This window comes from Rhynchophorus ferrugineus, unplaced genomic scaffold (genome assembly GCF_030347505.1).
Source record: "Rhynchophorus ferrugineus isolate W39M unplaced genomic scaffold, kcgeb_rfMv2 rfM6, whole genome shotgun sequence".
NCBI lineage: Eukaryota > Metazoa > Arthropoda > Insecta > Coleoptera > Curculionidae > Rhynchophorus > Rhynchophorus ferrugineus.
Window position 1 is genome coordinate 25,837,683 of NW_027472585.1, and position 13,833 is coordinate 25,851,515.

General features: G+C 29.6%; 1 protein-coding gene across 2 annotated transcripts in view; it reads right to left on the bottom strand.

The window, feature by feature from the left end:
- LOC143198219 (uncharacterized) overlaps positions 1-13,833 on the bottom strand; it is a 376,811-nt gene that overhangs the window by 236,535 nt on the left and 126,443 nt on the right. The window lies entirely within an intron of this gene.

Here is a 13,833-nt window from a genome sequence, read left to right on the forward strand (position 1 = left end):
TGATCTTAGTGTTTACATTCGAGATGAGATGTCTTTATCTCTAATGTTTTAATTTTTTCCATAGAGAAGTATAATTTATATATTTATATATAAGTACAAATCTATACATTTACAGGAAAACTATACTGTATAGGTTTGAAATAATCAACAATTATGTTTTTTTATTCAAAATAATTGTTCTATACTTATATATCTTAAAAAATATTTTATTTATAATGCAGTCTGAACTACATCTAAATCAGGCCAAAATTATTTTTACTTTATTTTATTCATTTTTCTGTAAAAGGGATATGAGTATGAGATTTGCAGTCTTAACAGATTACTAAAAAAGATCATTTCTAACATTCTTTTAACTAATTTCTCAATTGCTGTTTGATTGATTAAATCGGCATTAATTCTAAATCTGAATGTTACTGGTTTACAGCCCTCCTTCGATTCTTACTTTGATTTTGTATTAACATGATATCTTCAAGTCTAGCCGAATCTACTAGATACCTATAATAAGAGAAAGGATTCAACACAATATTTATTGATCGATATATTATATGTAATTAGAATACTTAGACAGTGTATTCTCCTAGGTTAGCCAAGGTGTTGTTTCATTAGGTGAACGCAAGACACTTATTTCTAAAAATATTTCAACAAAACGACATTATTAGGATAATGATTATATATTAGCGAATTAAACCATAAATAAATAATTTACTAATATCGATGAGTAAACTATATAGTACAGTTATTTGGCAATAAGTGGTCACAAGAACTTCGACTACGAAGCTCTTAAGTAGTATTATGGTGTATATCAAAAATTATAATCAAGTATTAAAAGATATTTTTGAATGAATACAATGGGCGCCTCATTGGTTAGGGCTTGATATGGAGAGAAATTTGAAAATATAGATAGTTAACAATAAAGGTATTTTACTTACAATAGATTAAATAAAACTTTTTCAGAATATGAATAATGACCATCAACTAAATCATAATATGTAATATACTTTAGGGCTGTATTCTGGTCAGTGAAATCTCTTGCCGAACATGCGAATTGTCTATATAAACAATTGTTTAACAACCAAACCTAACTGATAACTTCGATGGATTTCCATTTAATATTACTGGGTTATTCATTTCATACTGAAGTTAATAACAGGCTCAAAGTCATCCTCTTGCACGACGGCGCTCGACCACAGTTTTTAATCAGCGCCCTCTGATTACTACTTGTTAATATTGGTGTAATATAGATTGCATAGGGTGCATATGCTAGTTTCGAAATGCCGAAGAAGCATGAGAATGGATTGTTTTTTCGGCTCGGCGAAGATCATGGAAAATATTTTGATTAATATATATTATCTGTTTGTTTTTTAACAAATACTAGAATAGTGTGATAATAAATAATGTGAAATGTTAAAAATATGAAGTCACCATGACAATAATTAGAGAAATTAAGTTTGGAAAGGCAAATCAAGTCTGGTTTTTACTGAGTATGTTTTAAAAAAAACATAAATTTTACATCTCACGGTGGCATGGACCTGAATGACTGCTCAAAAAGCCGATTATCTCAATTTTAGCTGTCAAACTGTCTTCTTAGCTGTCTATTTTACAGCCCAATGACTTGAAATTAATTTAAAAAAAAACGGTTTTATGTCAAGAATTTTTTTATATGGTTCTGTAGCAGTAGCAGTTCTACAGTAGTTACGTAACGTTAAAATAACAGAGTTATATATTTATAATTGTTTGAAAATATATGGTTTTTTAGGTGAAAACGTATATTTGATATTCGCGATAGATTTTTTGTTCCATTTTAAAAAACCGCTAAAAGTTATCGTTTGCTTGTAGAGATTTACGGTGTTCATGGTCCAACCATAAGAACAGTTGAGACGTGGTTTCAAAAATTCACATGTGGTGAGACAGTTAATTTTCTGATAGGCTAAAAACGTGTGGAAATGCGCCATGCTCTGTGTCTGGCGGACCAGGATATTGTCATCTATTTCGATCTATTGAAATCTGGAGAAACGATTAATACTGATAGCTACCGACAACAAATGACGAATTCCAACTATGCATTGATCTATAAATGTTCAAAATACGCCTAAATACACGATAAGTTGATTTTGAAGAATAACAACGCGTTGTCTCTTATGGCCAAAAACCAAACAAAGGAGTGTTGAAATCTTATGGATGGGAAGTTTTATCGCAGCCGCCGTACTGTCCAGACCTGGCTATATTCGATAACCATATTTTCGCATTGAAGGGGCACGCGCCTGCAGAGCAGCGCCTCGCTGATTTCGGAAAATTTAACACTGTTCCATGAACAATTTAGCTCAAAGAAAAAAAACTGGATTTTTTTGGAATGGTATTCATAAATTACCTCCACAATGTCAATGGTTAATAAATGAATTAGTTAACTAAGATTCATAAATCAAATTTAAGAATTTATTTTAAGTAACGTGTTTTTTTAGCCAACAAAATCAGAGGAGAATTACCGACACCCTTGGTATACTATTTCAAGTAATTCAATTAATTTTATTCAAAACAATTCCTCGGCACTTGTTATTAGGTTTCGGTTTTTCGAAAACAGTGTACATTATAACGTAACGTATAACATAATATAGCGTTATGGAAACAGTTTGCATAAAGGAATACGTGCAAAGAATTTGATATCTAATACCATACTTGAAGTAATGAGTGGTAATAGCAAATGTTGTCGAATTTTTCGAACACGAGAGTGCCACCCTCTGTGCGTGCAATACGGGAGTTAGTACAAAATGAGGCCTATAATCCTACACAGTATACAATTTCAGACTTTGCTTATAACAAACGGTTTATACGTAGTTTAATATAGGTAAAAGCAAATAAAAATAACAACCTTTAAATATTTTTAAATATTTAGATAGTTAAACATAAATATGAAAGTGAAATATATAGTCACATTCATAACAACTGGGCAGCATATCATACAATCGTATTTTCTTTTCAAAAGCAATTTTAGTCACTGCGACTGAAATAAAATCGAATAAAAAGACTGAATTATTTAGCATTAGCATGTTCTGAAATAAAATATTCTTAACCAGTTAATAAACGATTAATGTTGATAGTATTTTCAAATATTAATTCTATAGTCAATATTCGTATTTTACAAATAGATGACCCATATCTGTTATAGTATATATTTCAAGATTATATTATTTCAACTTTGGAAAAACTGCTATAAGAGAAAGATAATTTTAATCAATATTGAGAAAAAAAAAATAAATTCCAAGCAATATAGCTATGGAGCCTCCTAAGTAATCCACTTAAACTAATGTTACAGAATTATAGACGGGATTTGGTAAAGCTACATTTATTGGCAAATCGATAAATTATTGCGTAATGAGATTCAAAGAGTCGATTTAGTTGTATCAAACTTTCATCGACTCTATGATTTGCAATATATTATTGTTGTATTATACACTAAAAAACGTTAAGCCCATTATTTTGTATTAGCCATTGAACTTAAAAACAATAACCTTGATAGAATATTTCCTCACAGCTGTTTTAAGCTTTACGTTTTAAGCTGTTTTAGTATAAATTACTCATTGATACTTTAAACACATTGAGATATATATCTTGCATCTCTAGCCACGTTTCGAAAACGTTTACTTTAGAGTGCCTACAGGTGTAGGAAATTATAAAGTAAGCTCTTCCTTGCACTCACAGTTTTCTTATTATTTGTGAGCAAGATATTTGTGGTGCTTCTATTATTTATAGATTCATAGTTCCTTCTCTACTGATATAAATCATTATTCTAAAGAATAATTTCAAATTATTGACATTGCTTTTGGAATATTCACATGAACGTGCTAAAATGTATCTTTTTGAAACGAGGGTCTAGCAATATCGAGATTTCTAAAATTATATTATATTTCTGGGAATCGATATATCAATAATTATCAGTTATCCGATACGGGTTTGGTGCTATTTTATTAGGATTTTTGTAAGGTATGTTTTATGCTTATGTGACGCCAATATCAGTAATGGTTTAACTCTTTTGGTTTTTTATACATATATCGTAATGTATATGTTAAAGATCAACCCATATCTGACAGAGCAATAAAGTCTACAAATGTAGACTAATATATTTCATCTCGCAACAATATTTTGGAACTAAACATCGATTGTAAAACAGCTTTATATCATTTGTCTAAGACATACATTCTGTTATATTGTTCTGCATACATTAACAGCGAATTTTTTCCATTTCTACAGTGCTATTAATACTAAATAGAATGTAGCCATTTCTGAAATAGCTTATTAAGGGCGGTAATTGTACATATGGTCAAATAAGACAATAATGACTTTCTCAAATAGCAGCCTGGACACGCATTCTGTGATTTGGCAATAAAATCATAGTAAAATTTATAATATGATAATTATTATAAATTATTTTCAGAAACATCAAGCAAACGGTAATTTCCTTATCCCCGGATTATTATTTTGCAGTAATTATGATGAGTTAATAAAATTGAGTAATTTAAATGAAGCGGCACGAGTAATTTGAAACGATATTTTGGGTATATACAAAGTTAATATTATATTACTACTTAATTTAGCATTAAGTATTCGGTATGCAAACTTAATTCTAGTCCCAATTAAATTAATTAAAATAGGATCTGCGTCTATGTGTACTAAATACCGATGTTTCGTTATATAGTCTCCATATTGATTATATATCACATTAGTTGAATTGAAGCCATTTATAGAATAATTTACTTATTGTATTATGTTGAAGCATCTGCTTACGCACAACATATCATAATTAATTAATAATTAATTTATAACAATTAATTTATAATTTAGTTATTTTTATATTTTTTAAAATGAAATAAATTACTTTTTTATAACTTAAAAATTATAATTTTTAATTTATTAATTTTTGTGGCAGTTTGTTTATAGAGTTAATATAATCCTTCCAATAAAACAGCCTCGTAAATGTACCTCGTAGATTATTTGGAATATACAGCTAAATGCAGTTTGTCAAAATGTAAAATTCATTTTAAGTTAATTTTTCCTTGCTATTTTTCCCTAATTAAAAGGGACGAATACTCTCTGATGCGTTTGTGTATATAACTGAATCAATCTATAAAATTCGATCTGTGTTGGTACAGGTCGGCCCTGTTTTCAAAGGTCTACAAAATTTAAAACGTTGGTCATAATAAATAGATAATTGATAATCGACCCTTTAGGTAGTCGAAAATATATCTAATACTCTTAAATAGATTATTTCTTGTGGCAAATACAGTGGCACTAATAACAGTTTATTAGTTGAGGAGCTACATTTCTAATTCATAAGAATTTGGTTCTCTTAGTCAATTTTCCACATTATAGTATAGCATTTTAAAATATTAATTGACTTGAGATTCCATATTATTTGGACCTGTATATTGGTCTGAAATGGTATTTTCTTAAGTAACACCTTTAATTTAAAATTAAGATGCTCGTATGAAATATCAGTTATTAGCATTAGGTAAAATGTATAAAAAAATCAAGAGGCAGTAAATAAATCTTAAATCAGTCGAGCCAATTAACGTCGAATTTAGGGACACCTAAAAACAATATATATCAGCAGCAATAAGGAACATAGATACGATGGATCGAGAAAATAACTGCAATTCTTCGCGGAATAGATTGGTGGAGTGTCTGCGTAATTTCCAACACATTGTTTAGCTATTCCTATACCAAAGCATTCAAATTGAACCATTTCAATTATATTGTAAATGGGAATCTACTAGTCAATCTCAAATCTAAGACTCTCCACAATGGTATGTTATGTCGAGGTCTGGCGATTTCCCTTATGATATTCTGATGTTCTTCAAACTAAGATTGACGTTTTGACGTGACCCTTTTCGGCTATGTGTATGGGCCCATCATTATCTTGAATATGGTAGTCTTTGGCTGCAATATGTTAATCATAGTAATAACATAATTATTGAGGATGTCGAAATACTCATTCATAAATTCGTAAATTCACCTATAAACTCGGCCGTTTTTAGGAAGCAACTCCTGATGATTTTCTAATTCTAGAGTCACTTTTACCGCGGCAGTTTTATGTTGTCTGGCCACAATTATTTTTAATAATCGTCGGCCTCTCTCACTTAATTTTGGGTTTCTTCCACTACTCCTTTTCGTCAATGATGTTTTACCATGATTTGTGTGTAATGTTATAACCGTGAATGAGAGATCATAAATTTCGCCGATCGCTTAATTTAACCATAATTCGTATAGTATAATAAAATTTAGACTAAAAGACTTGGCATGTAAATTAAGCATTGCGTGATTTACACGGAAGCTGTGTTGGCAAAATGCAACAAGATGGGTTATATTGCATGATATGTCCACCAGTTCGATTTAAAAACATCTATGGATATCCGACGAATGTTTCAGATGGTATTGAAACAACAAAAACAAGACACATCATTATCGAGAAATACCGCAAGAGCCGACAAAGTGTTAGCAGAAATGATTATGGCCTTTAGGGAAACATTGCGTCACCATGACATAAAGCAATAATTTTTTCTACACGAAAAAAAGGAGCTGGTAAATACTGTAAAACTGTCAGGTAAAAATCTTCTATAGTTTCTTGGAAAAGTATTATGAAAGTCATACAGGATATTAAACATATCATACATCTGATACTTAAAGCTCTCGACTATGCAAGTGGAGAAGTACTGACAGGATTTAAACCTAATCAGTGTTTTATAGATATCTTTTTCGTACACTTTCAGTTTATGGAGGAACGTATTAGATGTAGATCATTAATCGTCTTCAGTTATTTTACGATGCTTCCATTAATTGTGTGCCAAGGCAAAATTATATGCCAAATTCACTTTAGGTCCGATACAAGGGGATTTTGTCTCTGCCGTTTAACAAAGAAGTAGTTAATCACATATGTTGCTAATTTATGTGTAAGGTTCCAAGATATATCTGTAATTGAAACATCTGCAAGTTTGTGGTTTTTCAAATATCAAATGCTTAATTCTTAACTAATTCAGAGACGCAGATTATGATTGGTTCGGACACGTCTGTGGAATGAAAGATGAGCAGCTCCGAAAAAGACATGGATATAGATCATAGAAAAATAGGAGTCTAATATTTTCTGAGGTCAGAACAGTTGCCGACCCCCAACAGTAGTGGGATTTAATGAAGTATGTTCAAAGTTCTGTGGCACAAACAGTACGGTATTAGTCGAGAAATAAATACTTTCCTTGGGAACCGGCTATAGAATGATGATTATTACTATCTAGGGGATAAATTAATTACCAAATTGATACTGTAGATGCTGTTTCCAAAACGTAATATTACTGAGCTTAAAGTTAACTTATAAGTTATTAAATTAAAAATTATTATAAACAAGTTATCCATTGGTATTCCACGGAGATTTGTGGAAAACTATATGATGCTACTTCATATACTAGTTGTGGAATTTCATCTCAACCATCTAAAAATTATCGTTTTGATGTTAGCAACAAAGAAGGCCTCAGTTAGACAATAGTCAGTGTAAAGGCGACGGAACATTTTTCATCGCGGAAACGTATATCGTGTTTCTCGAGGCTAATAGCTGTAAAACGTTTGCATGACCTAGTAAGGATTCAAAAGGAAGGAAAATGTAGACGATTTGACTGAAAGTTCCATCGTATATTGTAAATTGCATCACCAATTAAGTTTAAGTGCTGACATGTCAAAAAAGGAGTAGTGTTTTCAATTGAGTTATTGTAATTTGTGAGGAAAGTTTTATGTATTTTGATAAGTAAAAATGATAAAAATTATGCTTTTAAACACATTTTTTCAACTAAAGTAGTACTAACAGACAAAAACTCTATATGAGAGTACCAATTGTGTGATTCGAACGAAACGTTTTTGCACATCCAACATATTTATCGAAAATTGGCACTTTATGGCTATCATTAGTTGTGACCTATGCTCAAAACTGCGAAGGATTCGCCGGACAGATTTTTAAAATTTTGAAGAAGTGAACAAATGCTTAGGATTTAAATATACAGTCTATTCAAAAATTCAGTAAGTCAGCCAAAATCGTCCGGTTGTCAAACGTCTGCAAATTTTTTCAAAATATTAATTATAATAACTACAGATTATAAATTACAATATACAGAAATTTTCATTTATAAGTTTCAAAACAGTATTAGTTATTTTGTGGTTATAAACCGGTAAACGTTATCAGAACGCCTTGCTTTTTTTATAAATTTTAAATAGCTGCTTATTATTATTCTGATTCAAAATGCCAAAGCCAGACATAGCAGACATAAGATTGCATTTCTAATCAGTTACTTCGAATTGGAACGAGATAATGGAGTAAAAAATTGCCAGTAAAATTATTTAGAGGCAAACATTTTTACTGATAAATATTAAGTTGCTGCAGTTTTTATTGAAAATATTTTTAGCGTGTTGCAGCCGCACTGAATATTAATATGGACAGAGTCACTGAAACAGACCATCCTTGTATTAAGGTACTGACGAAGTTAGCTGTATCAGAGACCAAATATATGAAATATATAAATGTGTTAGTGGATAGTTTTTTCAATATAAATTTAATTTAATAGAATTATTTCAGAATAAAGTGTTCAACTGAAAAGTATCCATAGAAAGCTTAGAAATATGCGGCTCTTTGAGGAATGTAGAGCATCCTTTCATGGACTGTTCGGTAATCTAGGATTTAAATGGTGTAAAAATAACCCACGAAGAGGTCGAATGGGTAATTTACAAACAAGTATATAATAAAATCAAGAAAGACTTATATTATTTCTATATATGTGTTCAGGTGACACATGAATATTTCAGAAGGGAACCAGTATACAGTATACCATGACAAGGTGATAATAAAAATAGTGTTAAGACAACAGAAGTTGATGTAAAAAGGTAAGCATTTGAATAAAAATTCATTAGGTTTTATTAGTCAAAACATATATTAATAATTTATTGTTAATAACACTTTCGGTTAGGATGAACTCGATTACTAACATTGAAAAAGATATTGACGAATAATGGAATTGTGAACAAATATTAGATACATTGGAAATTAACAGCTCAGTTATTCACTTGAATGAAATTTTCTGAATATAGGATTATCATTCAATGTTGAAAATTTCCAAGGTACGGTGATGAGAGTGGAAATAATTAAAGATGAGATATAATTAATATACAAGAACTGTAGGAAATCTTATTATAGAGTGTGATTTTTTTTTGTACACAAATATGTGAATCATTGTTCACAATATACATGAGCATTTGGTAAAAAGGTGTGAGGAGATAAAGAATACTAACTCTTTTGCAGATATGGCAAATGCATTAAGGAGAATGCAGTGGTTAAATCTAGTTTTATCAAGAAATATGTATACAGGTAGTAACAAGACAAACTAAGGAGAAATACATTGATGTCATGTATGACTTTACAAGGAACCACTATACCGAAGGAAATAAGAACTAAGCGTAAAAGGTAAATAAACTCTCTAATGAAAGTAAAACATATTCCATGGATATATAATTGCTAATTAGACGGATTATGCCTCCAGGGGATACCACTACATTAAAAAAAAACGCGCCTGGTATTCTAGCTCATAGATGGTATGGGAAAAATAATGTAAATATAACAAAACACCCTAACCTGCAAACTATTAAAACTGTATAATTAACTGTAGTTTTAAGTCCTTTGATAATATATGCATTAGTACCGTAATGTTAATATAAATTATATTTTATACATTATTTTATAAGAGTACCTTTTAACGGTTTAATTATTTCAAGTCGAAGTCAAAATGAACTAAAACTCAGAGTTGATGCGGCAACATTGCGACGTTTTGACTCCATCAATTCAGATCACGTTAGTTCACTGCTATTTTGAATAGACTATATGTAGTATGGACTATATATCCAAAAATAGCAGTGAACTGATGTCATCAAGATGTATAATGTATTGCCTATTGCGGTTTGTAAGTTCGTTTTAATACATGCTGATATTTTCCTTCCATTTTATTCTAGTTGAAAAGATATAAAATGCTAGGTGATATGTTCGAATATGTAACCGAATTAGCCTGCAAATGTCGGTTGTCGTTAGTGAAAAGAGGTTATAAACCGGTAGACATCACTTAAATCCTATGTTTGAAACATAAACATAGGTTAAACTAACAATTGATTAGGTTTTTTTTAATCACAATATTTATTAATTATTCACTGAAAATATATTATTCTTCATGCTAGAAACAGGAATCCAACAGAAAGTATCTAAGAAGTGTTGTAATTAAGGAATAGCTTGCAAAACATAAACGATAAATGAAGTTTTAACATGGTATCGTAAAACAGTGAATTACTTTAAATTGGTTTTTGGTAAACATAAATGAAATTTTAAACTTTGTTTTGTGTAGTTTCTTTTTTTAAAACTACACTTGAAAAAAGATACAGAATAGTTTATATACCTCAACAATATGTCTACAGAGTATAATGACTTCCTTCCTATCACTGTATATTTAATATAATGGAATTATTATGCGATGTGACAAAATATTACCACAATAGACATATACAAACAACAGCTGTTAACAGTAACACCCTTCAGTTTGGATGAGTTCCATCAGACACATAAAGCAAATAGTGGTGGGATTCCGAACTACTGTTAGATTGGAAATTAACATCTTAGTTATTGTTTAGAATTGGATTATGATCCAATGCTGACAATATCATGGCAAGGTGATGAATGGAAACAACACAAGATGGGCTTATAATTAATATAGGATAACTTGAAAAAAATTGTATTGAAAAGTGTGAAAGATTTATGTGAAAATATACGAGGAGATAAAGTTAAATTTAAATGCGCCAACACTGTAATGATTTGACGTTATAAATTGAGGTGACGTGAGTTCACTACTATTTTGGATAGACCTTAGACTCGATATCATCCTATCCACAACGCAACGAAAGTACCAATAAAGAAGAGGTAAAAAATATGTGTAAAATATGTTGAACTTATATCACAGTAAAGTTTTATTCGAGCGTTTTAATATAAAACAAGCATTTTTGAACTGTATTATTATCGGGATATGTTTTCAATTAATTCACTCAAACATGATACGAAAATGAACGAAAGTTATATTGGACCTACAATTAAAATAAATATGATCCCCAAATATTGAATTGTAAGGGTGGAATGTATTCTCAAACAATATTGTTTGTATAGTGGAACAAACCATATATGTTTTCAATAAAGTAAACTCTAAATAATGCAGTTTACTAACCCACTCTAATAGTATTCGTTTACAAGATAAACGTAGGCTCATTTTTTCACATCAGGGTGTGCGTATGTTTATTAATGGACTAGCCTAACCTTTTTTTGACTAAAGATATTTTGATAACATAATTTTATAGAAATATTACGTGTAAAAAGATTGATGAATGACAGAAAATCCTTCTTGGTTTAGGCATACATTAATAAAATAATTTAATACATATTATTTTAATATTATATCAGTTATAGGTAATATATTAAATTTTAGGTGTAACAAAATTTTTTATTTCAAGTCGAGTAATAGTAATAATAAAATAACGACTTATATAATGTGTTTATGTCTCTGAATAAGTATTATTATGACGGTTTAGTTTAACTCTACATATTTTATTCGCGCTAACGTTAAACAATTTAACTATCTTGAAACCAGATTTTTGCCTGAATATACTACAATATTGGTATTGATAATCTCTAGTCTAATATCTATCCAACATAGCTGATGAATAATATTCTATGGTTACCACAAAATGACAATAATTTTGAACTATTTGTTATTTATTAATTTTAGGTGGGTTTCTCTTCTACTACATTTTAATAATAACTCTATATTCACTAATACTATTCCATCTTGTATGAATATCATATTGTCGGTTTTGAACAATTCTAAATAAATGGGTCCATATAATATATAAACGGTTAAAACCTAAATGGAAACTACTAAGGCGGTATTCTAGGCTAGGAATTTGAAAAAATCAATCACATTTTTTTCACACTGTCAAGTTTAACCCTTTAAACATTAAAAATGGGATTTTTAGTGAATTTGTGATGATTCAGAATTCCCTTCTATATGGATTATATACTGGCCTTACTACAGTTATCATCTCCATTAAATATTTTCGATTAAAACTTATCAATTTATTTTCATATATAACAATTATCATTATAATTAAACATCGTCTTTATTCTTGATTCTTTAAAATTTTTTTTGTCCAATTTAACAAATTATTAACAGAAGAGTAAAGTATTAGTTTTATATGCATATCTAAATATTTCTCATATGTAATCTAAATGAAAGACTGTTGGCAATATAATATCAGCAACAATATAATTAAAATTATTCTAATTATTATTATATTAGGTGATTCCATTTTGGTCAGCGATATATCTCGGTTAAATAGTGAAACAAGCAAAGTAACCAGATATTAACCATCCTTACCTAATTCTAATATTTTTTTTGCATAAATCAATATTGTTCCACTTATTATTATTGAGTTATTCACTGTGTATAGATGATAATCATGAAACGCCAAAAATCGCATTTTCAACATTAATTAATTCTGTTTTTCGATTTGAAGGAATTTGCTGCCGAAGCTCATAAAATACTTTTAAAATACTTAAGGTATAGTGATCAACTGTCTGTTTTCATTTCAATGATTTAAAAAAGTACTGATATCAATAATATCGAACGGCAAGGCATATCGGAGGAAAATACACCTCAAAGTATCAGAGAATTTTTAGACCGCCTTTCAGTTAATGACTTAATTATGTTCAGAGGTTTACATTTCTGTAATGAAATAGATCCAAAAGGAGGTTATCACAATAATTAACGAAAGTAGCATTTCAAACCCTTTAAATGTGGCGGTTTCATTTCTCGTTAGGAAAAATACTTTTTTGTGACATACTGTTAAACTGACTATCTGAGATGATTACAGAAGGTACCTACCGACATGAAGTGAATACCGCTGAATGACATGTTGGAAAACAGTTGAAAAACAGACCGGCAATGGCGAATAACTGAGCTAAAGTCAACCTCCTGTGTGAAAACGATCGGCCACACACAAGATAAGAATTATAAAAGATAAACTGTTGCAACTCGAATAGGAAGATCTGCCACACTTAGTGTATTCTTGAATTATATTACATGATTTCAAATGCTCAAGAAGTGCGAAAATGGATTGTTGATTGCATCGTTGCCAAACCAACATCATTCTTTCATCACAGTATCGTCCTATTGACAGAAAGATAGATTATAGAAAATGATGAAAAATATTTTGGTGTATATTTATTGTATCTATTTTTCTCAATGAATAATTCTTTAAAGTTAAAATATAATCAGAATATATCTAGTTTTAATTAATTAATTAATCATTGTTATGGGACATATAATCCAGTAACGTTAGTAAAGAATTTTTCAATTTACTATGATGTTCTTTTCCAAGTTTGTGTCGAAATTATAATTTCTAACGTATTGAAATCGACAATCATTTATATAATTATCTATACGAAAGGCATATTGGCTTTTCAATGAAACGATAATTTCATTAATGAATCATATAGAGTTTCTTCCAATTCATTAGTAATTTTATAATTGAATATAGATTTCGATAAAGCAGTAGTTTGTTTCCACCACATAAAACATAAAATGTTTTAAGTTTCCATACCAGTTTATATATTATTTATCTAAAATTAGCCTTATATATATATATATATATATATATATACATATATATATATATATATATATATGACAGTTAAGTTATTAAACTTATGGTATCAATCGACGA